General features: G+C 37.9%; 1 protein-coding gene and 1 non-coding gene across 3 annotated transcripts in view; one reads left to right on the top strand and one right to left on the bottom strand.

Annotated features, from left to right (window-relative positions):
- Positions 1-25,104, bottom strand: part of Grid2 (glutamate ionotropic receptor delta type subunit 2) — a 1,510,676-nt gene that overhangs the window by 227,713 nt on the left and 1,257,859 nt on the right. The gene's annotated exons all lie outside the window — the stretch shown is intronic.
- LOC123459042 lies at positions 4,456-4,562 on the top strand. The gene has a single exon (XR_006635972.1). It is a non-coding gene; the product is annotated as a U6 spliceosomal RNA (small nuclear RNA).

The following is a 25,104-nucleotide window of genomic DNA, read 5'->3' as shown; positions in this document are numbered from 1 at the left end:
GTAGTCCTTCCAGTTTAAATAAAATGTATGGAAAACAAAGCAAGAGTTCAGGGAAACCCTCATTCTATAATTCTGGTTCTGTAGAATACTAACTGATTTAAAATATTTTACATTCCTAGATTTGGTCTAACAATGTATGATTGTAAAAACTATGTAATACTCAGTTTAACAGGCTGGCTTGAAAACTGAAGCCTTAGAAAAATGCTGAGGTTTGGTTTATTTTACACACAACTAACAACTAACATTATATGTATTTTTTTTCACTGTGCCTCTCTGATAGCTAACCATTGTAAACCTTTTTCCATGGAATATATTATAAATAATAAAAGACACTGTTCTTGCCCTCATTGCGCAGGAAATTCTGAAGATCTAAAGAGCTCTGAGCCAGGACCTGGAGAAAAAGACCCCACGTTCCACTTTCCTCACTGCCAGTTTTCTGATAATTAACTAGTCTATGATTTGTGGAGTACTTTAAAAATGAATGTGCCAGGGAAGGCAGTGATGTTCATTTAAAATGTGGCATTATGACAGGTGAAAGAAAACGCTGCCTTCAACATGCCTGGCTGGTGCAACAAGGTGGTCATTGCGGTTTTTTGACAACAAAGCAAAACAAAATAGCCAGCTTCTTCCTATCTAACTTCAAGTTTTAGCCCCATGCTACTGCCACGGATTCCTGGGGCTGAGATGCAAGCCTGAAACAGGCTCTTCCGCAAAGTGTGCGCTGGGAAGTGGCTTTTATGCGGTGCGTGCTCTTGCTCCACCACATGGGCAGCTGTCCCCTCTCCTGTTTATAGGTGTAGAAACTGAGGAAGAAACTGCAATTTTTCTAGCCCGTTTGCCACTTTTCCATGAAAATTTTCAAATGCCTTATTGTATGTTCAACCAACTGCATGAGAAGGCTGGATTAGAGCGTTACATGCTGCAGAGACTGTGTAAGGAAGGCTGGAGCACTGCAGAGAAATCGGGGCCACCACATGCCAGAGGAGCAATGTTTGGATCAACATTCTCTGAGCTTGTGGACACTAATTCTCTTTTATATGCACTGTACATTTCAGCTCCCTTATATACCTTCTGCAAAGAGAAAATAAAACAAAAAAGGAAGAAACACAGAAGAAAAAAAAATGTAGGTTTGGACTGTACACTGAAATAATTTTTGCAGTTCTTTGATATCCAAGGACAAAGATCAGAGTGTTGGAGAGGCCGGAAACATGCATGCATATCTTTGCAGCCACTCGGTCCCCTATTTCTCAAGACCAGCCAGGTTTTGGTCTCATAAAGCAATGGCAAGACTATGAAGGACATAAAGGAAGATGGACTAAGAATGTTTGAAGAATGCTAATAAACCCTAAAGATGCTGAGTCTCTTTTGAATGCCAGATAGCACAGGGGCACTGGAGTGTGCAAAGGTGCCTAGTTCATCCTACCCAGAGAGCCAAAGCCTCAGGTGCTCTCCCTTGTCTGCCTGCTGCGTCCTGCAGCACTCATGCTATCTTTGTCACACTTCCCCTTGCTCTCATGGCAAGGGCACAATCTCAGAGTTTTTTGTTTGTTTCATTTTGTCTTTGTTTTTGCATCAGGGTAAGAGGAAATTGACATGATATATCTCAAATGAATCTAGCAAGAAAAAATCTGGTGATCTGCAGTCAATAATTTCTTCCTTCCTTTCTTCCTTTGTTTTTTTTTTTTTTTTTTTTTTTTTTGGTTTTTCAAGGTAGGGTCTCACTCTGGTCCAGGCTGACCTGGAATTTATTCTGTCATCTCAGGGTGGCCTTGAACTCATGGCAATCTTCCTACCTCTGCCTCCTGAGTGCTGGGATTAAAGGCATGCGCCACCATGCCCGGCTAATAATTTCTATATATGGTAAAATTACAGCAGCCAAGTCTGGGATCCTTTGGTTACTTGCTGGGCTGGTATTGGTCATATGACAGAAAGGTACAGAGGCAGTTCTGAGTGTGGGCACAAGTCTGTCCTAGGTGCTCAATTCTGTAACTACATGTACAACAAAGGAGAATCACCACTTAGAGGGTACAGAGCCAAAAGGTGACCTGTGAAATACTGTGGTCAGTCTGACAAGTCCATGTACAATCATCTTAACTGGAGATTTCCTAGATTTGGCAGCAAGTGTAACAATTTACATGTCATCACTTATTAGGGGATATAAACTGAAAGAAGCTTTGTAGACTCTCAATAATAACAAAATTGATTTTGATCATCCTGGTAACAGAAAGACCAAATTATCTCTCTAATCTCTTTCCAGAAATGATTTACAAATGGCTTCATAAAAGGGAAATCAATGAGTACATAGACATGAAATTATAGGGGAAACCCATTATAGAAGAGTGTCTGACAGATAATTAAAACAATGCAAGTTCATTTTTGTGGATATTGTGACATGGTGTTTATAAGCCTTCTTAACTTTATAATGTGCTATGATCTACGTTCTCATTTTGTATCAAATTATGAATCTAGAATTTTATATTCTTTTTGGAAAGTATTCCCTTCCTCTAACTGTATAAGGTTTAGACCCAGGAAATCCACATGTATTCCTGTGGTATGGCTGTTGGTATTTCAGAGTAGGCTAAAAGACATCATAACAATCTCTCAAAATACCGATTTTGTTCTTCACCAGGAAACTATTTAAAGACACAACCCTGTGATGAATGAGGAAGTGCTCTGAGTAGCGAAGAGCAGTCAGCACGTGAAAGTATCACCTTGGTCCTGAGTTGATAGCAGGCGGGTTGCAGTGTGGCGTTGCTATGGTAGTTGAGATGAACCCACAGAAGAGCAGATGAAAATCATTAGGTGTAGCTGCAGACCTCCTCCATGCAAAGAGAGAAGCTCTCAGATAGCAGCCTGCCCTGAATCAAACATGCCGTGCATACATCCAGAAAGTAACTGTTGGAAAGAAATGCCAAGTCCTTGCAATTCGCAATCAGCCTCTAGACCATTGCACCCATCCTAGTGCTCTTACTTACCATAGTTTCCTCTTAAAGTCAAGACAGAAGACAATGTGACTTGATGTAACCAGGTATTAAAAATAAATTTTCTCCCTGGTGATATTAGGCCTTCTTCAGAAAGCAGGCAGGAGTGCTTACGCACCTGCGCACATCACGTACATAGGGCCACACACAGAGCCTTGAGCAGACACGCGGTGGTGCTCACCTGAATGAGGCAGCGACTGGTGCAGTCTTAACAATTCCTGTCGTTTCACTCATAATAGAAGCGGCAGGGGCTTCTATGAGGTTTCAAGTATGCTTTTCCCTCTCCACAAAGTTAGCAAACATTTACTGATAGAATTTCAAATACAGATTGAAACCTGGGTGGTTATAAATTTTTCCGTGTTCCTCATTTGAATCCTAAATTATGACTGGATTGGGAGAAAATCATTTGTTGTGAAATCTTTGTTTAGCTTTATCCTTTCCCTTTTTATTTTATCTATTGTTTACATTTGAACCAAAAGAGCACTATATTACTGTTGTGTTCTTTTAGTGACTTCCTTTAAATTAAAAGGTACCTTTCATTGTATGAATGCATTTAATAACAACTTTCTCATGTTCTCTCCCGTAGAAAGTACAAACATTTATTGGGAAGTTCATAGCTGTTATAAACTTGTCCATTCATATTTGGCACAATAGTCTTCAAGACATTTGAGTGCTTTGCATATTTTTGTATACCATTTGAAAGTCCATGTTTAATAAAACCTGTTGAAGGAAGAAATACCACAGGGTCTTTGTATCCAGATTAAACCAGATAATGAATAAAGGACTAAATGCTCATTTTTTTAAAAACATTTTTTTTGTTCATTTTTATTTATTTATTTGAGAGTGACAGAGAGAAAAAGAGGCAGATAGGGAGAGAGAGAGAGAGAGAGAGAGAGAGAGAGAGAGAGAGAGAGAGAGAGAGAGAGAATGGGCATGCCAGGGCTTCCAGCCACTGCAAACGAACTCCAGACGCATGCGCCCCCTTGTGCATCTGGCTAACGTGGGTCCTGGAGAATCGAGCCTCGAACCGGGGTCCTTCGGCTTCTCAGGCAAGCACTTAACCACTAAGCCATCTCTCCAGCCCTAAATGCTCATTTTGTAGGAAACACAATTTATGACATATATTTTCTTCTTCCTATGTTAAAAACACAAACCTAGGCATTTTAAATATACTTCTAAGTTATCTTTCCCCAGTCAATAAGAAAACAAACATTTTTTGCTCATTTTCTTCATATTTACATTTCTTTGAATTCTTTCAAGTGTTTCTTTGTTCTTTCCTTATGTCTTTCTACCTGCTCCTCTTGCCCCATCCAAGACACAAATTACCTTAATATACTTTAAACACTAACATTTTTTTTTTTTTCCTGGAAAACATGTATTTTAAAGAAAGTGCTTGGATCCTAGAGAAAAAAGACAAAAGGAAAAGCACATATATGTAAGCAATCTAGACCTACTTAAAAAAAATCAAAGATAAGTGCTTGCTTCAGCAGCACATATACTAAAATTGGAACTTTACAAAGGTGATTAGCATGTCCCTTGAACAAGGATGACAAGGATGACACACAAATTCATGAAGAATTTCATTTTTTAAAAAAAGAAAATATTCAAGGATAAGAGGTAGGAGGATCACTGTGAGTTTGAGGCTAGTCTGAGAGTATATAGTGAATTCCAGGTCAGCCCTGGCTAGAATGAGAACCTGCCTTGAAAAATAAAACAAAAATCATCAACAAAATCAAGGATGATAAATGTTTCTGCCCAACAGTATCTGAATAATAGGTACCACATAGCAGTAAGACTATCTATGTACTAAAAACAGAGGAAAATCTAATAGTTCCTAAACCAAAGTAATATTTTAAGATTTTCTGAATATTTAGGCATTATATTAAAAGATACAAAACCTCATTAAAATAGTTTGCAAAATTAATAGATCTCTTTCAATATTCAGTTACCCTAGCTTTCTCTGAAGTTACATTTTGTGGTCTAATTACTGCACATTTTTCTTCCTAAGAAAAGACACTTTCATTTATTGGCACACTTTTGTTTTTTTGTGGGTGAAGAGAAGAGCAGTGGAGTGAATTACAGGGTACAACTGTTTCTGCCCATAAGGCTGTAAAATCCACTGGGTGGAAAACAGGGGATGTGAGTAGAAAATTGATTGTTATTGATGCTGCCAGCAACATTTCTGTTCAAAAGAAGTTCTATGAATTCTAGGTTAGTATATTGGCAGAAATAATATAAATGCAGCCCAGAGAGTACTTTAGAGACAAGCCAATTACTAAATAAGACTAAAGGTAATAAATCAAATTTTTAAAATCAAAAAGACTAAGGAATGAAATCAGTAATGTTTTATAGGACCAAAAAGGTGATAAATGGCTGACTTAGGAATGTTTTAGTCTCTGTGAAAAGCCTCCAATGCCCTACATATTCTAATGTATCATAAGTGAACTCTAGACCATAGTCATCAGCAACAAGAAACTATCATTGAACACAAGCACAAATGTGCACACATGCATGAGCACGCACACACACGCACACACACACACACACACACACACACACACTTCAAGAAGCCAAAATTTGTGGCAGGGCAAAGTCACAAATGAAGTAGGAGGATCATTTCTGGCTCATGATTGTGTAGTGGAGTGGACTGTCAAAGTATTTCGTGGCCAGTGGACTGTTCTTCTGGTATTCATGTTTGTGAGGTCACCTCAAACATTCACTGTGGGACTAGCCTTGTGGACAGCATGATTGCAAGCATATGATTAAGAGTTCCAACACTGCTACATGCTCACCTGGGTCCCTGAGCCATCAGGCATACAAGGCTTTTCCTGGTGTTGGAGAAAATATGTAACAGAGCGAGTTAGGCTCTGCCCAGATAGGCTTCATCAGATAAGGTGCCACAAAGGTGAGTGAAGAGCCTTCAGTCACCGTTTCCATTGGAATCACCTCACTGATCCCAGCCCAGACTGTATAAGAAATAGTAAATCATTATTATTCTAGTTATCTTTTTATAATTTATTCTAGAGTCACAGATAGCTGTGACAATTGGTAAAGCATTATAAAGTGTGCATGATCTTTTCTTTGTTCTCTTATTTAATCCTTAATACAATTCTCAAACATTTTAATAAGAATGAAATTGAAGCTCAGAAACTTGAACTGACTTGCCCAGGCTCATATAGTGACTATGGAGAAAACTTCTTATTCAGAACAGGCTTGATGGAATCAGTTTGCATGCAATTTCCACAACAGGAAGGGTGAATAATATTAGCAGAGATCAATGTAAAGTGGGAAGAATGGGAGGAAGTGCAATTTGATTTGAGTCTTGGAAGCAAGGTAGGCACTGAATAGGAGCTGTGAACATAAGCCACTACGCAAAATCCTTTATCCTATACATATACCAAAGTGGGAAATTGTTGCATGAAGAAATATTCCTGTACTTTGTCAATCACTATGACACCCTTTATTACCTATTCCACTTCACTGACTGCCCAGCATTTCTCTAATTTTTACAATAGTGTGAACTAGTTTCCTGTTCTACAAATAAACTATTGCACAATGATATAAGTTTAGCTGCTAAGTAATGGAGTGTTGAGTTCAAGTTCATATATTTTGCTCCACATCCTGAATGATTTCTGCCAGGCTTTCTCTATGTGTGGAACTCTATGAAGTTTACAAGGCTCCAGAATATGCTTTGTTTGCTTTGAACATGAGGTGTCATCCATGTGTTGACATGCTAAAGACCAGGATTCCAGCTGGTGGCCCATTGAGAGGTGACTGGATTAGTCTCTCGGTGGATTCATAATATGATGGCATCATTGAGAAGTGCAGGTGAATAGGGGTTGGGGCCTGCTCAGAGGAAACAGGTTACTGGAAATCATGCCCTGGAAAGATACACTGTGTTCCAGGCCACTGGCTATCTTCTCTCTTTCCTCTCTCCCATGAGGTGAGCAGATCCCTTCCATGTTGTTTGGATGTTGAAGTGGCCCAGAAACATTAGAACCAGCCTACCATGGGCAGAAATCTCTGGCACCAAGTTTCAATAAATCTTGCTTGAAATTGTTCCTCTTAGGTATTTGTTACAATGATGAAATGTCTACCTAACACAGAAGGAAAGCCGTGGTTCCTATATAGCATTCTAGAAGTATTCTAAAGAGCTATACTCCAATTCCTTGAACTGATATGAGAAGAGACACAAATAAGAAGTCCAGCAGCAATGACAATAAATAGTGTGCTCTATATAGTAACCAGGATTTGGCACAAATAATTTAATAGACCTCCTCATCTGTGGAGTTGGTATAAATCCTTAGACAGGCTTAGCTATGCTATGGTAATCTTGCATGCACTTGTTGGTAGCATTTTTTTGAAACATAAAGAGAGCATACAGTAATATGCAATAGAATTACTTTGGCCTTTAATAAGATCATGTATATTTAAATGTCTAACACCATGCCACACACATAACAGGCAATCAATTAGCACTGGATTTCTGTCTCTTGTTTAAGTAGAATGGAAATAAGAGAAGGCACCATTACAATTTCATCTGAAATACATTAAGGGTGTTGTGCAACAGGGGCCTGGCAATGAACGATGAGTTGTGTGCAAAGTCAGCTAAGTAGCACATTCACTGCCTTGGAATGGCAGGAATAGAATTGCCAGCCTAAAAGTTTGTTATCTCTTTCTCTCTCTTCACATAAAGATTGCATGAACACCCCATGTGTATGTTTGTACCTGGGTTAAACATTGTACTAGATATATAATATACATTCATAAACAAAATTAAAAGTATTCAGGTACTCCTGGAATGTTGACTCTAGAATGAAATAATATAATACCCAGGAACTTTATAGCTTAATTCAGCTTTAGGGCCCAGATATATTTATACTTTTATAATATTATAGTGATATACTACTAAGGAAATAATTGAAAGGCTCTAGTTTAGCATAAAAATGTGTGCTATGAGGTGTTATATCTCAAGATCCACCATAGCAGCCCCTCTCTCCATACTCCCTTTGGAGGGGTATTACATAAGTGGGAGGAAATGCTGATGGTGTGGTGATGTATTGGACATGAAGCTCATGGGACTAAGGTATCCTCTACAACAGTAAGTCTATCTTTTCATATTTGCCATGCATAGTTTATTAGAATTGTTCCTTTTCTTGGATCAAGCTAAAATAAGACTATAAATACTTCAATCAGAAAGCTGACCAGTGAATTATGGCTTGAAGACTGTATTCAAATAGGAGAGTTGTAATATTTAAAATGTAAAGAAGAAAGGGCAAAGTGATAATATAATGAGATTATCAAAATTATATTATTAGGTAAGAGAATGAATTAAAAAAGGACTGAGGATATGAGGATACAGTCAGTGTAGTTTATGTGAGGCCCTAGGTTCAACTGCAAGTGTTCTTTAAAAAAGTGAAAAAATAACTCAGTAAGGAGATTGGACAGATAGATAAAGAGAGAAAATCATAAGGTGAGAGAAAGTTTTTTGGTATTTCATTTCCTTTATTTAACATTCCAACAATGGGAGAGATCAAGTTGCAGGTGAACAACTCCCAAACTAGTAAAACTAATTTCAGGCAGTCTACAGTTACAAATCTCATGAAGATACTAACCCTAGTTTCACACTTCAATGCACTGCAATTAATTTATTCAATAATTTCTCTTTAACATGGTCTGTGACCTCTTTGGTTTCTTCCTTCTTTAAATTCTCATAATGATTTGTTTGTATCTTATTTTTCAAAACTCCTCCCACTCTGGGGATACACTATACACACACACACACGCACACGCACAGATTCATGACACAAGTAACATAGTAGTAACATAGTATTTTAGGGCCATTTTCATATAAAAATTCGGTAGACTTGGAGCAAAATCTCCCAATTACCTGCCACTCAACCCATCATGTTAGTTGTCTTGTTCCTGTAGACAGATTTGATTCCACTTTCATTGTAGGTGGACTTTGACATTATTTATTTACATTAAGACATTCTAGTTAATTCTGAGTTTGTTGTTAACATTTTGCATCACTTCTTAACAGCTCACTGAATAAATGAAAAAAAAAATTTGTCTAAATAGTCATAGTCATTTTTTTTCTTTTTCTTTTCTTTCTTTTTTTTTTTTTTTTTTGGATTTTCTAGGTAGGGTCTCACTCTGACTCCAGCTGACCTGGAACTAAGTATTTAGTCTCAGGGTGGCCTCAAAGTCACTGTGATCCTCTTATCTCTGCCTCCTGAGTGGAGTGCTGGGATTAAAGGCATGCGCCACCACGCCCAGCAGCCCAGCAGCCCAGCAGCCCAGCATCATTTTTTTTTTTTTTTATCACCTCTTTACAAACTTCTGTTACACCACATGGTCATTGACTTTTCTCAGTATTACTCAGCTTTGCTGGATTTATAACAGAAAGATCTATAGAATGTATTGGTGTTCATTTCACAATTAGATATGTCTTCCCCATTCTCTATATTCCTCTTCCTCTATCTCTCTCAAATAAATAAATAAATAAATAAATACTTTTTTAAAAGGACTGGAGAGATGGTCTAATGGTTAAGGCATTTGCCTATGAAGCCCAAGGACCTAGGTTTGATTCCCCAGTATCTAAGTAAGCTAGAAGCAAAAGGTGGCACATGCATTTGGAGTTCATTCACAGTGGTTGGAAGACCTGGCATACCTATTCTCTCTCTTTCTGCCTCTTCCACTCTCTCTTTCAAATAAATAAATAAATAAAATATTTAAAAACATGTCTTCTGTTCATGAGCATTCCTCTTATTTCCCTGTATTGCAAAAGTTATATAATATTATTTATGAAATTCAATGAATTATATGCTCATCTTTCTGATAGAGTCTAGACTATTTGGCTTAAATATTTCCTTGGACTGCTGAAGTCTAGACCATCAGTTGAATGGTTATCAGCTGGCTTAGATATAAGATGAGGAAACGCTGACACACATTTATGATTTGCTTCTGTGTTTTCCTGAAATTCTACTGTTTTAGTTTCAGAAACATCCTTCTACCTCCAATCTTCAATTTGCATTCTTGCAAAAGATTGTTCATGTCTGTTATGCAAAGTGACCCTGGCTTCTAGGAGCTGCATTTTCACACCAGACAATGGCTCGTCAGCTTCTAATACATACAGCACAGAATGACAGTTTAAATAGAGAAGACGCTTACTAGGAGGACATTCATTATTCTTTAGCCTGTGGGTGTCATCCACTTATTAAAAGGCAGATTTTGAGCTTTTGTGTGCTGTTGGCACATTAAGATTATCCAGTCAATGCTATTGTCAATTACCTTGCCCAGTGTTTTACTACTTTTGACATATATCTACATTGATGGCTCAAAGTTCTTAAATGCAGTCTCAAATTATTTCTTTCTCAAGTTCTTTTTTGTTAAAGAGTACCACTCAACCCATGGAATAAACCTTCCAGGCTATGAGAGCCTTTTAGAAATAGGATTAGAAAATGAAATAATGTAATCAAATACAATGGAATCCATTACGCAGATTGCACCAAAGTACATTTTTTTAACCTTGAAGAATTTCAGTCATCTAAATTAAATCAGCAAGTTTAGACCTTGGCAAACTTTTATGGAGCCACTTCTGACTTATAAGCTAAAAGAATACTTTTTAAATAGAATTTGACTTAGTCACATTTTACATTTTTATGTTACATTTGAAAGGATAGTGAAAGAGACTAGGCTAGGTTTCTACATGTGTACTTGCCACTATATATCTTATGTATGATTTATCTTCTTGGCAGAATCAAATCTAATAAAATTTCCATGAGCTAATATGAGTTTTGTATTTTTTCAGTATTTATAAGTTTGAGATCAATATTGTGTTACAATATAGCATCTCTTCTATATGTTATATCATGTAAACTTTTTAGTAAGTACTAATTTAAAAATATTTTTATTTATTTTTTTTTTGCCAGCAGAGAGAGGTAGAAAAGAGACAGACAGAGACAATGGACATGCCAGGGCCTCCTGCTGCTGCAAAGGGCTCCAGATGCATATACCACTTTTTGCCTCTGGCTTTATGTGAGTAGTGGGGAGTCAAACTTGGGTGGTTAGACTTTGCAGGCAAGTGTCGTGATGGCTGAGCCATCTCTCCAGCCCAGTAAGTACTAATTTTGATAAAACTAAATCTAGTGAATATAAATAAGTTCACATAATCCAACAAAGGCAAAAGTATTTCTTCACAGCATCTTTTTTTCTTCAAATGCTTAAGCTAATATAGCCACCATATCATGGAAAAGATAAAGAGAAACCAACTTCATAGTTATGTTGCCTTTAGAGAGGCCTTTGCTTTGTAAAATGAAGTTTTTATTCATGTATTGTTTTTATGATTGGTTTAATTCATAAAATTCTTTCCTAGAACAGAGTAGGACCAAACTGAGAAAATTGATTGGTATAACAAGTTCAATAGAAAGAAACAGGATTAAGATAAAGGTCTGGTAGCCCATGCCTATATGATATATATTAGTTAAAAAATTAAAAAGAGGTGGCTTTGTTGACTATCTGGAAAAATATAAAAGCTGCCAGAAATGGAAACAATGCTGTTTTACAAATATGAACCAGGATACCCAGACCTATAAATAATAGTTTTTTTTTCTAATTTAAATCTAAAATCCCATTCATATTTAAGTCTGACCATTTGTTTTTAATAATTCAATGTATTTCAAAGTTCTGTTTGACTCATCCCTTATGTTTGCACATTTATATTACTTGCAGTTTTCACTGTTGTAAAAGTAAAATCTCAGGGCTGGAGAGATTACTTAATGGTTAAAGCATTTGCCTGCAAAGCCTAAGGACTCAGGTTCAGTTCCTCAAGACCCACGTTAGCCAGATGCACAAGGTGACACAGGCATCTGGAGGTGGTTTTTAGTGGTTAGAGGCCTTGATGTGTCCATTCTTTCCCTCCCTCCCTCTCTCTCTCTGTCAAGTAAGTAAAGAAAATATTTTAGAAAAAAAGTCAAATCTCAGAAAACATTGAAAGGAAAGAATGCAGTTGGTGTCTATCTAACTTCAAAGATTTACTATAAAGTTGCAGTAATAAAAAAAAAAACTTTTATCAACAGAATAGACAAAACCATGAATAGAATGATAAGACATATAACATAGTCAAGTGACCTTTGACAAAGGAACCAAGGTTTTGTGATGGAGAGAATATAGTTTTCTTTGTTTTAACAAAAGCACTAGAACTATCCAACATCTCTTACTCCCCTTCCCCATACTAGATATAGATTTTGAACTTTGTACAGACATTAACTCAAAATGAATCAGTAAACAAAACCTAAAATGCAAAACTACAAGTGCCTGGGGGTAAAACTTAATGAAATGGCATTGCCCAGCTTGCATGAGATTTGGGTTTAGTCCTTACAGTGCAAAAATACTACCACCACCACCAACAACAAAAATCAACCACACAAAATTACAAAACTCCTAGAAGCTAGCATAGAAGCAGAAGTCATCAAAACATGACTTAGATATAACATTAGAAAATTTCAGAAAAATCTCATAAACTACATTTCATCAACATGAAACACCTGCTCTGTGAAAGACATTGTTAAGAAAATGAAAAGAAAAGCTGTGGGAGAGGAAAATATTTGTAAAAGACACATCATATAAAAGATGGCTCTTGAAATGTAAAAAGAACTCTTAAAAAATTCTCAATAAGAAAATAATCTGGTAAAACATGTATCATAATTTTTCAAACACTCCAACAAAGAAAATATACAGATGGCAAATAAGCAAAAGATATAACACAAATTACTCATCACATGCCATCAGAGAAATGCAAATTAAGTCAATAATTTGGCACCAGCATACAGCTATTGAATTGGCCAAAATCCAGAACAAAGGAAGCAAGTATTGATGGGGATGTAGAGTATTAAAGACTCTCATTTATTTCTGATGGGAATGCAAAATAATGCAGCCAGTTTGGAAAACAGCTTTGTGGTTTTTTACAAGCTTAATCATATTATCATATGATTCAGCAATTTATCAAAGGGAGTTAAAAATTATATTCATGCAAAACCTGCTGGCAGGTATCTATAGCAACTTTATTGGTAATTGTCCAAGCAAGAAAATAACCAATATGGTGACTCTTGGGGATACACAGTCTTTGGTTTATCCAGACAATGGAACATGGTTTAGTGATGAAAAGAAATGAGCTATTAAACAATGACAACATAGAAGAAATTAAAATGTACATTACCAAAGGAAAGATGTCAAACTGAAAATGTAACACACTGTATGATTCTAACTCTATGGCATTAAAGATTACAGTAAAAAGATGAGAGACATTAATTAAGGGAGGATCAGTAAGCAGGTGGGTCAAAGAGGATTTGCAGTCAGTGATGCATGGCATTATGCATTTGTCCAAACTCATAAATATACATATACCAAGTGTGGTTTGACTGAAATGTCCTTTCATAGGCTCATGTGTTTCCATACTTGGTACTCAACTGATGGCAATTTCGAGATTTGTGGAGATTTTAGAAGGTGAAGCCTTGCTGAAGACGTGCGCACAGGGGTGGGGCTTGAGGTGTATTCAGTGCAGCCAACTGGGTGTTCAGGGTTAACTAACTTGGATTACTTCCTTCCAGCTGCTGTGGAGGTGTGACGCTCCAGCTGCCTGTTGGTGCTGTGCTTTCCTGACTATGATGAAACTTCCCTTTGAGACTGTAGGCTGAGATAAATCCTTCCCTCCCACCAGTTGCTTTGGTTGGGTGTTTTGTCCCAGCAGTCGAGCAATCACAAGACAAGTGCTACACTAAGATATAATTATCCTTTTTTGTTTTGTTTTGGGAGTGGGGAGTGTGTGGATTTTTAAGTCAGGATCTTGTTAGGTAGTCCAGAAGAGCCTTGAGCTCCCTATGGAGCCTAGACTAGCCTTGAACTCAAGGCAGTGGTCTGGTGTCAGTGTTTTCAATACTAGTATTCCAAGTGGGATCCACCATGCCTGGATTTTTAACAACTCTTGGTCCCCATAATATAAACACAAAAACTTTATAATTAAAGGAGAATCATGATAAGACTCTCTAAAGATAATAGTGTCATTACATAGAATGTTCTATGATAAGTCTGTACTTAAAATAAATCCATAAGAAAAGAAGTAAGTGTGCATTTAATCAAGGTCAAAGGTAAGATTCAAATTTCTAAGACTTGCATAAAATGAATTTACATCCAAAATGAAGTGAAAATTATGGCAAATTCTAGCAGAATACAATGGCTTCTGTAATGTGTAGCAAAGAGAAGATGGAAGTACATGGCTCAGTTTTTGGGAGTTGATGTCATAATAAAAGACACAAGTAACTGGGTGGCTTTCCAGGCCTTTTACTTTTGTTCTCTCTGTTAATAGTAGTAATTTGAAACATGAGAATGGTAGGACAAAACAGTTATAGTGGAAGCATCTCCCCAGGCTGCATAAGTAGTAAAGATCTGCCTGTGGTATAAAAACACCCTCCACTGGAGCTGCCTGCAGGTTGTTCAGGGTGCCACAAAGACGCAACTCCTGTGAGTCATTTGCTGTGCCATGTGGACTTTTCAGTGATGAAGCTGCCTTTAAGTGACTCATGCTTCTGAAACTGTGCCCTCACTCATGTTTCTGTAAGTGACCCAAGAGCTGGTTCAGTGAGCTAGATTTGGGTGCGCTTGTTTCTTTGGTTGATCACCAGTGCCCTTTGTGGAAATCAATAGACATCGGTTCACATGTCCCCAGGAACAGCTATACAGAAACATGTATTGCACTATTGTATCTTGTTCAGCTATTCCAGTTGTTCCCTAAGGGAACCTGACACCCATTACCAATAATGGTAATTACAAATACTCATGTCATCATTACTACATAGTAGGAACTGTTCCAAGCATGTTATCCACTCAGCTTGATGTTATTTGAAAGAAATTTTAAAATCTCATTTGCTTTTGAACAAACAGAAGCATGAGGAGGCTAGTTTATTAGCAGAGTCTGTATAAAAATTCAGAAAAGGTCAGGTTCTGGAAGAGAAGTCCTTACTAACTACATCTCAGATCCTGGCTGGATTTAGTAATGATTAAATATAAAACTTGAAAAAATAGCACACAAAAGAGTATATATGCATTTTACATATTTAGAAACAAGCAGGGCATAGTAAGTATGCACTAAATATTTAAAATAAAGATAGCATATGTTGTTATTCTTTATCCAGTGCCATGCTACCTAACTATTGTTACTCTGTACCAGTAAGCATGTCTCTGGAACATGATGTCCAGTTCCATTTTAGAACTATTTGACTTACTGGGATGCATCTACTAAAGACTACATCAAATGACAAGTGGATCATGAAGGCTGGGAATATTAAGTCAGAAAAAAAAAATGTCTTTAATTTGGGTCCAAATAGTCCTTAAAGATCTGTATGAGAGGGGCCTAACACTGACAACACTGGTGGGCAGTCTGAGGCAGGTAGGGAACATACCTGCCACTGCTAGGAGAGGCTGCAGGATCCACAGCCTTGTGGGAGAGCCAGGCCCTGGCCATTGGGACTACAGTAGCAATGAGCTCCAGCATCCTGCACTGTAGACCCAGCACCCACGCTCCTGGGTAAATGGCCTCCTGAACAGGCAGGCTCAGGCACATGCATGGAGCCCACATTGTGTGGCCCCAGGCTGTGATGCAGGGCATCTGGGAATTGGTGAAGTGGAGGAAGGGGACATCCTGTTGCTTACTGTCCTGAGGAGAGAGCCAGCTTACCCTCCAGGATGCACCTCTGAGGGGAACAAGGGAGTGTCCCTACATCAGGCCCACCCAGAAGGAAACAAAGGAAAACGGTCCTTGACAGAAGGGGCTAATAAGATAAGGAACTAGACCCACCATTAACATAAGGGGAGGGAAAAGGGGCTCCGGCAATACTATTAATCCCCTTCCCCATCCACAGCTCTGATCTGGGACCCACCACATCCCCATGGGAGTCCAACCCTTTGTTCCCCCTAAGGCAGGAACTCAAATTCATAGCAGGTTAGATGGCACTAGGCTCCCTGCCCCCCGCATGATGTTTGTTCCAGAAATAAGAATAAAAACTGAAAATATATTATGAGGAAATAAATTTTTCACACGTTATCATGCAGACCTTTTTCATGAATGCTGCAGATTAAAATATGATCTCCTCTATACATATTCAGGCATGAGATTAGTGTTAGTGGGAGCTCCTGAGAATTTTGCTTCAGCAGCGCCTACTTTTCTAGTCTTTACTAGATTGTTAAGGTATTTTATTATCAGAATTGTGTTTCCATTGTTTTCTTATAAAATGTATGGAAACTTTTTTTATTATTTAAAAGCTGCAGATAGAGGGTTAGAGAGATGGCTCAGTGAATAGGTTGAAATGCTTGCTGTGAAGTACAAAGACTGAACTTGCATCTTTGGAGCACATATAAAACTAGATGCAACAATCTGAGTATCTGTAGTTATAGTTTGCCTTATGCATGATGGCAAGTAGAGACAGGAGAAACCCCCTAAGGCTCACAGGTCAGGGAACCTGGAAAATGCAATAGTAAACAACTAGAGACAGACTCAAAAATGATGTAAGTCAGTCTAGGACCAACACCAGCACTTGTCTTCTGACCTTCACATGTATGCTGTTGCACACACATGCCTGAACTCACACACATGTATATGCATGCACACATGTGCACACACATACAAAACAAGAGGAGAAAAGCAAAATCCACAGGAAGAGGGAATGAAAAATGAGTGAAGAAAAGGAGCTCACAGGCTAGGCATTTTCAAATTGTGTGCTCACTAAAGTGTTTGAGGTAAGATGTTAATCTTATCCTTATTTTTGTATAAGATTCAATGAAATATAATAATTTATTCACATGGGTTGCGAAGGAAATAGGCAGGAATGTAGTCCAACAACAGGTCAGTCTGATTCAAAATCTATGCTTATTTTTGCACTTTGCATTTTTCCACATTGCATTTTTCCCCAAGAACAACAAAATGGACTTGCTCCACACATTTTGCTCAACACTGGTATGTACATATCATAGGCTGAACCTTTTGTTATTCCTAATTATATTAATTCATTTTTTAAACAATATATTGTTTATATGAGAAAGAGAGAGAGGGAAGAAGAGAAAGAGAAAGAGAGAAAGAGACAGAAAGGAAGAGGCAGATAGAAAATGGGAGCAGAAGGGCCTCTAGCCACTGAAACAAATTCCAGATGCATGTACCACTTAGTGCATCTGGCTTTGTGTGGGTACTGAGCAATCAAACCTATATCCTTGGGCTTCCTAGACAAGTTCCTTAATCACTAAGCAATATCTCTGGTCCCAATATTCTTTTTTCAGAAGCTTTCTTTCAATATTAACAAGAACTCAGCAATCCAGTGGAATCAAACAGTTCTTTGAATGAATAAGATATTATGGAATTTTATTGATGCATTTATCTTTAGTCAAAACTCTCCCCATTATGTAGATATAACCAATGTACACTATACATTGAGTTTTAAAAAAATCTTAATTTTAATTATAATTATAGTTTCCTTTATCACTTCAGGTGGAGTCTGAAATATTAAAGTGAATTTGAAAACATGGTTTTAAATATAGTCAGTAATGACTGATTCTGTTTGCACAGTTTCTATACATGGTTCATATCTGCAAATTCTTTTGCTTTTACCTTGAGACATTTTCTAGCTATGGATAATTTGATACTACATTCTTTTTATCATGCTTTATGATGCAAATGAAAGCAGGCACAACTTTCCCTTCCCATAGCTGAATTCTCACGTTTATTTTTCTTCCTAATAAAAATATTATGATGCTGGTTTGACATGTTTTGGTGAGATGATAGCTCAGTTATTCTCCAAGGTGATTCTCTGTGTTTGATCAAGACAAAGAAAAATATGTTTTTAATATCACATTGTTTAATTTATTGATTTTTGTTTGATCCTTTATCTCATACAAAAAGTTCATATGAATTTCCAGGGACTTCACTCTTTGGAGTTCATATTTATAACTTACTTCTAACTAAATTTTATGAAAAATATCCTTTTAACTTTTCTAAATCAAGAAATCAAGGTCATAATCCAGACCTGCTACTTTAATGATGAGGCTCACTGATGGGCACAGTAAAGCTTAATCAGAGACTAAATGAAGGCTATGCTTAAATACATTCATTCTATTATATGTGGATCAAGGAATACTGGCAATGAAGCAAAATGTTTGCTACAAAATGGAAAGGTCAGGAGGTTACAAGTGAGATTTAATGCATTACAAGAATTAGATAGTTTTAATGTTTAAAAATATGAACAGTCCAGAACAGTCAATTTCACTGAGAACTGTGGCATGAAGGGGCACAATACTTCTGATGTTGTCTTTGGATATTTTACTCATTATTTATATGTTATTATTTTATTGAAGACTCTTCATAAGTATCAGAATATTGTTACATATAACATTGCTTCCATGACAAATATGCCTTTGGCACCAAGAATCTGCTACCATGACTCTTTTTAGGCATAAGAAATGGAGATTTGAAGTGTGTAAAATAAGATGTTGAAGATCAAGAGGAAATGCCATTAGTGCTGGACACACCTGCACATGAGATGGTCTCCTGTTCAGCACTATTTCCACTCAGGTGCCTCCAGCTTTAAAGCAATTTCTAAGACATACTTAGTGTGGGTCAATTCACTCTTTGGATAATTCATTCCCTTCCTATAATGTTTCTGCTCTACTAGTATTTTCAAGTCTTGAAATTGTCATCAAATTTCCAAACAAACAAAGCTTCTATTAGTCTCAAAATAAATTCCATTTAAAAGAATACTATTTTCATTGTCTGGGGTTCAAACTCATCATGAGTCTGAGTCTTGTGGCCATTCCTGATCCATTTAGAATCTGTACTTAGGGCAACCATAGGCAGCCTGTCTGAAGTGCCACAGGTCTGCAACTCCCTGAATAATCACCACTTACATAAAGATGTCAAAGCTATTCTACTAAGAACCCTTCCTCACTTTCTTCCCATAAGGTTCAAATTCTTTCCTATGCCCTGTCTCTGGCCTACAACTCCAAACTCATTGTATACTATGCTGTCCTTGTTGACAGTCTTCTTTTTTCTTTTTGGTTTTTGTGAAGTATGGGCTCCTTCTAGCCCAGGCTGAACTGAAACTCTCTCAGTAGTCCCAGGCTGGCCTTAAACTCATAGTGATCCTCCTACCTCTGTCTTCTGAGTGCTGGGATTAAAGGTATGCACCACCACACCCACAGACAGAGAGATTGGGCACACCAGGGTCTCCAGTCCCTGCAGGATCCGCATTCCACTTTGTGCATATGGCTCTACATGGGCACTGGAGAATTGAACCTGGGTTGTTAGGATCAAGAAAGTGTCTTAACTGCTGAACCATCTCTCTAGTCCTCCTTGTTGACATTCTAGACACACAATCTTTTTAGTTGTCCCCAGAATGCAACAAAGTTATCCTATATGTCTAGGCACTGAGCTTGCTGATCTCCCTGGCTCTGTTTCCAGCAGCTGCTCTTTCTTGTCTTCCATGATTCAGCTGTGAAGTGTCACATATTCTTCAAGATCTACCCCACTCATCCTGTCTAAACTGGCTCCTACCAGTCTTATCGTAAGATTTATATTTCTCTTTCCACAGCATAAAGCTTTGGCTTGTTTCGTTCTTTGCTTATTGTCTGCCTCTGCACTAGAACTTTGGCTCTAGGAAGTCAGAGACCTTGCCTTCTTACTCATCATTCCATCGCAGGGCCTGGCTCATATGTAAAGACAGAAGGAATACAGTGTGTACCGTGAGTGGTGTTTAGACAGACGGATGCATGCATTCATACATGTATGGAGGGATAGATGGATGGACATAGGATGAATGTATGGGTGGATGGATACATGGATGGAGAGGACAATTAATTATAGAGGACTGAGTAGCTACTTAGGAGATATAATTTGATGAATGACATTATGAGACTCAAATACAGGATTTTAGATGTGAAATGCACATTTTAAGAATTAGTCACACATCTTTAATCCCAGCACTTGGGAGGCAGAGGTAAGAGGATCGCTGTGAATTTGAGGCCACTCTGAGACTACATAGTGAATTCTAGGTCAGCCTGTACTAGAGTGAAACCTTTCCTTTAAAAAAGAAAAAAACAGGGCTGGAGAGATGGCTTAGCGGTTAAGCGCTTGCCTGTGAAGCCTAAGGACCCCAGTTCGAGGCTCGGTTCCCCAGGTCCCATGTTAGCCAGATGCACAAGGGGGCGCATGCATCTGGAGTTCATTTGCAGAGGCTGGAAGCCCTGGCGCGCCCATTCTCTCTCTCCCTCTATCTGTCTTTCTCTCTGTGTCTGTCGCTCTCAAATAAATAAATAAAAATTTAAAAAAAAAGAAAAGAAAAAAACAACACAAAAAGAATCAGTCAATTTTCTCCAAAGGAATGGCATTAAAATAGTTTGAATGTCAGGTCTGCCCTCTGTCAAATATCTCTAGGCCTAAATCTTACTTTCCAAAATGAAAATGACATTTGTGAATAACTGAGAATATATATGATGTGATACACACAACCAAATAATTGGTAATTGTCACCAATACTATTAGCACCAAAGGATAGTTCATGGTGGATTAAAACATATTATGAATCTAAAATACTTCTCATGTTTTGGATTATACTTGCTAAGAAGCTAACCCTGTCTTAAAGTTTATAAGTTATTCACCAAAGAGCTCAAAGGGGCTGTACATAATTTCTAATATATGTCACAATATTTGTAAACAGTTGTCATACAATCACTTTTTTGCTAAGGAAAAAATAAAAATGGAAAGACTGTACTCCTCTGGTTATGAAACTCATTGTGGAAAGCAGATCATGGAACCTAGGCAACCTCTATCTAGTTTTGTGAGTTCTCCTTTAAATGTGTTCAGCATGGAAACATTATGACAGCATTGGATGAAACATGAAGGATATGTAAAAATAACATTGGGTCATGATACAAACATTTCCTCCTACCCATAACTGAGGGCTAACTCCACAATACATGACCCATATACCTCAACAAGGAGGGGCCAGGGGAAGGGAGAAGGCTAACAATGGTACCAACTTGACCGTATTCACTGAGTATAAAACTAATTAATTAAAAAAAAAAGAATTTAGAGTGTAGCTATGGAGAAGTAAATGGGTGAAAAATACCAAAGATAAGCTCTTAGTTCTTAGTTCTTATATTGTAAATATGTCTGCGATTTGACTCTTGCAACATCACCTGTGCAACTGTCCTTCTGGTAGCATAGCACTTTGTACTCAAGGTCACCAGAGGCCATCCCAGTCCAGCCACTGAGAACTTAGGGAACTCTGCTTCCCTAACTTCTGGGCTTCTCATCCTGCACTGTGTCTGTCTGTGCCTTAGTCTTTCTGTCCTATTTCTAGCTCACTTGATATTCTCATAAGGTAAAGCTATTGTTTCCCAAGACATTAATATATTCTATTTTATTGTCAGTTGGCTGAAACTGAATAAACAAATATTTTCAGCAATTTTATTTTCACTCACTCATGCTGACAGCCTAGTTTATATGGGTACCTAGGATAATATTTCTCTATGTTTCTTCAGGGCTTTGTGTATAATGCATTAATGCATAGCAGTCAATGAGAGACAACTGAAAACTACCTTGAATGTTTACTGACTGTCTGCAGCTTCTTGACTATGACATCTCACAAATATGCTTGAAGAAAGATAGTTTTACAACGTCTTTATTCAGCTTGGCAACAAAGAACATAGTTTTCTTGTCTTTTTTTTTCTTTCCTTACATTATAAGCTACAAACATTGTTTTGGACTCAAACTGTGTGTGAGTTGACTATTGGACTATTTAAATTAAATTTGAGCTTTATATTATGTTGGTAGGAAGAGCCATACATTTCTTATATCATTCAAATAAGATTTCTTCTGTTCAGTTTCTAGGGAAGGGACCTGAGAATCAGTGATCTGTTATTAGGGGACCATTTGCCTTTTGGTAAATGTCCAAAGCTTTGATTATCTGTAGTGTGCTACAAACACAGTGGCAGGAAACAGTGTGGCTAAGATCCCTGCTTCCCGGACTGGAGAGAGTGCCACGTGAGATATGGATTTTAAAAGTACACCAGAAGGAGAACAATTGGGACAGGAGATATACAGGCAAGTAGAATCCAGGACTTTGGATAAGAAGGTGGACATGGAAGATGCCAGAGGCCTTCCTGCCTCCTGCCATCCCACCAGCCTTGCCTCTTCTCAGGCAGCTCCTGTTTTCAGCACTTTCCAGCGAAGCCAGATAGACATTTTTGGCTCCTCCTTTCTCTTTGACTGCATGATTCCACCCACTCTCTGCTTCTTTCTTCAGGCTTTATTTTTAGTTGGAGGAAATAGAAACAATGTGAGTGAACTTTCTCATTCTATAGTGTGGTTACCTTGTAGATTTGTAGTTGAGCACTGGCAGTAAACCACACACTTTGTGAACATCAGAAGCACTGGTGAGCACTCATCAGTCTTAGTGCTAGCTCCTGTGATTCCACCCCAGCTCTTCTTCAAGTAGAATCCAAGGGAACGGTTACTGACAAAAAGGGGGGAAAGCTGTTTTTGTTTGTTTCTTTCTTTCCTTTTTTTTTTCTTGTTTCTTTCTCTCTCTCTCTCTCTCTCTTTCTTTCTCTCTCTCTCTCCTTCCTTCCCCCCTTCCTTCCTTCCTTCCTTCCTTCCTTCCTTCCTTCCTTCCTTCCTTCCTTCCTTCCTTCCTTCCTTCCTTCCTTCCTTCCTTCCTTCTTTCTTTCTTTCTTTCTTTCTTTCTTTCTTTCTTTCTTTCTTTTAGCTATGAGGAATCACCAGATCAGAATACAGGATGGTTTAATGATTCATTGAATGAATGTGCTCTGTGACCCACCAGAATACATTCTAGCTCTAGGAACACAGCAGTAAGCACAGCTGTGGAGACAAGCAAGGCACTTGAAGGTTTTCTGCCTCCACCCCGGTTGCTGAGAAGGCCCACACCCTGGAAGCACTTCAGACAGAGTGAGTGAACCGATGTTCCAGAGAGCTACCTGAGGGGAAGTGACCCATATTGTGTGGATTGGTGAGAAACTTGGGTTTACAATTTCAGCAGGAATATTATGGGATGTATCCTGTTGGTTCAGCTTAGGAAAATTCAAAATTCTCATTTTCTCAGGGAATTTACATGAAATGATCTTTAACAATGGAATAAATTCCTTAGATTATTGTCCATTATGCTTTTGTAAAGACAGGCAATGTAATGGAGGCAGTAGTTAAGGGCAGAGTTTCCTCAAGAAGCATCATTTTATGACTGTTAATTACTGGTTCACAAGATGTATGCTTAAGAAATTCCTAGCATTGAATATTTAAAATGTCATTCCTTCTTTTAGAGCAAGGATCATATTGTATAGGAATTTCCAAAGAGAACTGCCTGGAAACTTTTTTCTAGAAAAACAAGAGATTTTGTTTTTAAGGTTGTCTCAGCAAGACTGATTATAAAGGCCTTGAAATTCTAAGTGACTTATGTCTTTGAAACATGTAACAGATAATCTTTTGGCAGTTTTTATATTAAAGTAGGATCAAGATAGGGAGAGAATTCTTATTCTCACACTAGAGATGGATCCTTTTATTTAATCTTATTCTTTTTTTTTTCTTTCACTATGAAATGGAAGACAGCTTGTTTTAGAAGAAAAAAAATTCTCAAGAGTGACTCACCCCTCACTGTCTCTGTGACAAGGGCAGAATATACTTGTACTCTAAATCTTGAATAATTATAATTTAAAGGCTGTCTTGTAGGGTGGTTTTCTTAGAAACCTTATGGTCATATTGTTATGTTTCATAATTTTTTAAGTCCAAAGAAAATTTACAAGTACTTTGAGCAAAAAGCATACTGACACTATGGGATTTACTGTTTTCATGTACCAAATGACTTTTAAGGATATCTTGGGGATTTCATTGTCTTCCTGCTGCCTTAAAAAATCTCATACACTTCAATTTCACTGAGTTAGGATGAGTTTCCTCTGAGCTATTTAATGACATTTTCCTGAGTTAGGAAAACATCCTTTTCTCTGTACAGCTGTCATGTTTCCTTTCCTTTGGGTGTTGAGAACTTCAAATGATGTTAGGATTTTTTTTTTTAATGCACTCGTGATAAAATTGTAAATCCCAGTAGCATGTTCAGTGGTAAAAATGTTAGTAAATACATGGTACCCGGTTTTGCTTTGTTCATCAGTTAAATGTAGAAGGTTATATTTAATCATGGACAATTTTGAAATCCTGTAACCAGCTCTGAGCTTTTGGTGTAAGGCTTTCCTTCTTTAATACGTTTCTTAGATCTCTTCCCTTTCTCCTGATATTCCAGATTGTCCATTCCCTTTTAACCCTGATGTGCAGAAAGACCAAACTCAATCCTTTCTCCATGTGTTCACCTCCCCTTTTCCTTCTACCCAGGGCGCCTTTGTTCTTTCTTCTTATGCCTTGATGCTTCTCAGGTTTGCTAATCTGTCTTCTAGTTCTAAACTTTTTATATATATATATATATATTTTTTTAATTTTTTTATTTATTTATTTGAGAGCGACAGACACAGAGAGAAAGACAGATAGAGGGAGAGAGAGAGAGAATGGGCGCACCAGGGCTTCTAGCCTCTGCAAACGAACTCCAGATGCGTGCGCCCTCTTGTGCATCTGGCTAACGTGGGACCTGGGGAACCGAGCCTCGAACCGGGGTCCTTAGGCTTCACAGGCAAGCGCTTAACCGCTAAGCCATCTCTCCAGCCCTAGTTCTAAACTTTTACTTGTGAGGCACCATTCAAACTTTATCAAATATTTGAAGTCTCTATTATGAATATGACTAAAGCAATCAGAAAAGGAAAAACAATTGGAAAGAAACAGGCTGAACTGCAACCTGGTTGTGATAGTTAAGGTGTTGTCAACTTGATCTGTTTAGTAATCCACAGGCTGCTTCTAGGAAGGATCAACTAAAGGAGGAGGTCTTTCTCCCAGGGTGAGCCCTTCCCCCAGAGTGGGCGGCCCGCTCAGAGAGGGACTTGATATAAGGAAGCTCTGGGTAGAAGAGTTCCCTTTTTTTTCCTTCCTTCCTTCCACTTGGCTGCCGGAGCTGCTCCCTACCTTCTAGCGTGG

This window comes from Jaculus jaculus, chromosome 2 (genome assembly GCF_020740685.1).
Source record: "Jaculus jaculus isolate mJacJac1 chromosome 2, mJacJac1.mat.Y.cur, whole genome shotgun sequence".
Taxonomy (NCBI): domain Eukaryota; kingdom Metazoa; phylum Chordata; class Mammalia; order Rodentia; family Dipodidae; genus Jaculus; species Jaculus jaculus.
The sequence above is the reverse complement of the archived record's forward strand: the minus strand, read 5'-3'. Positions and strand labels throughout refer to the sequence as shown.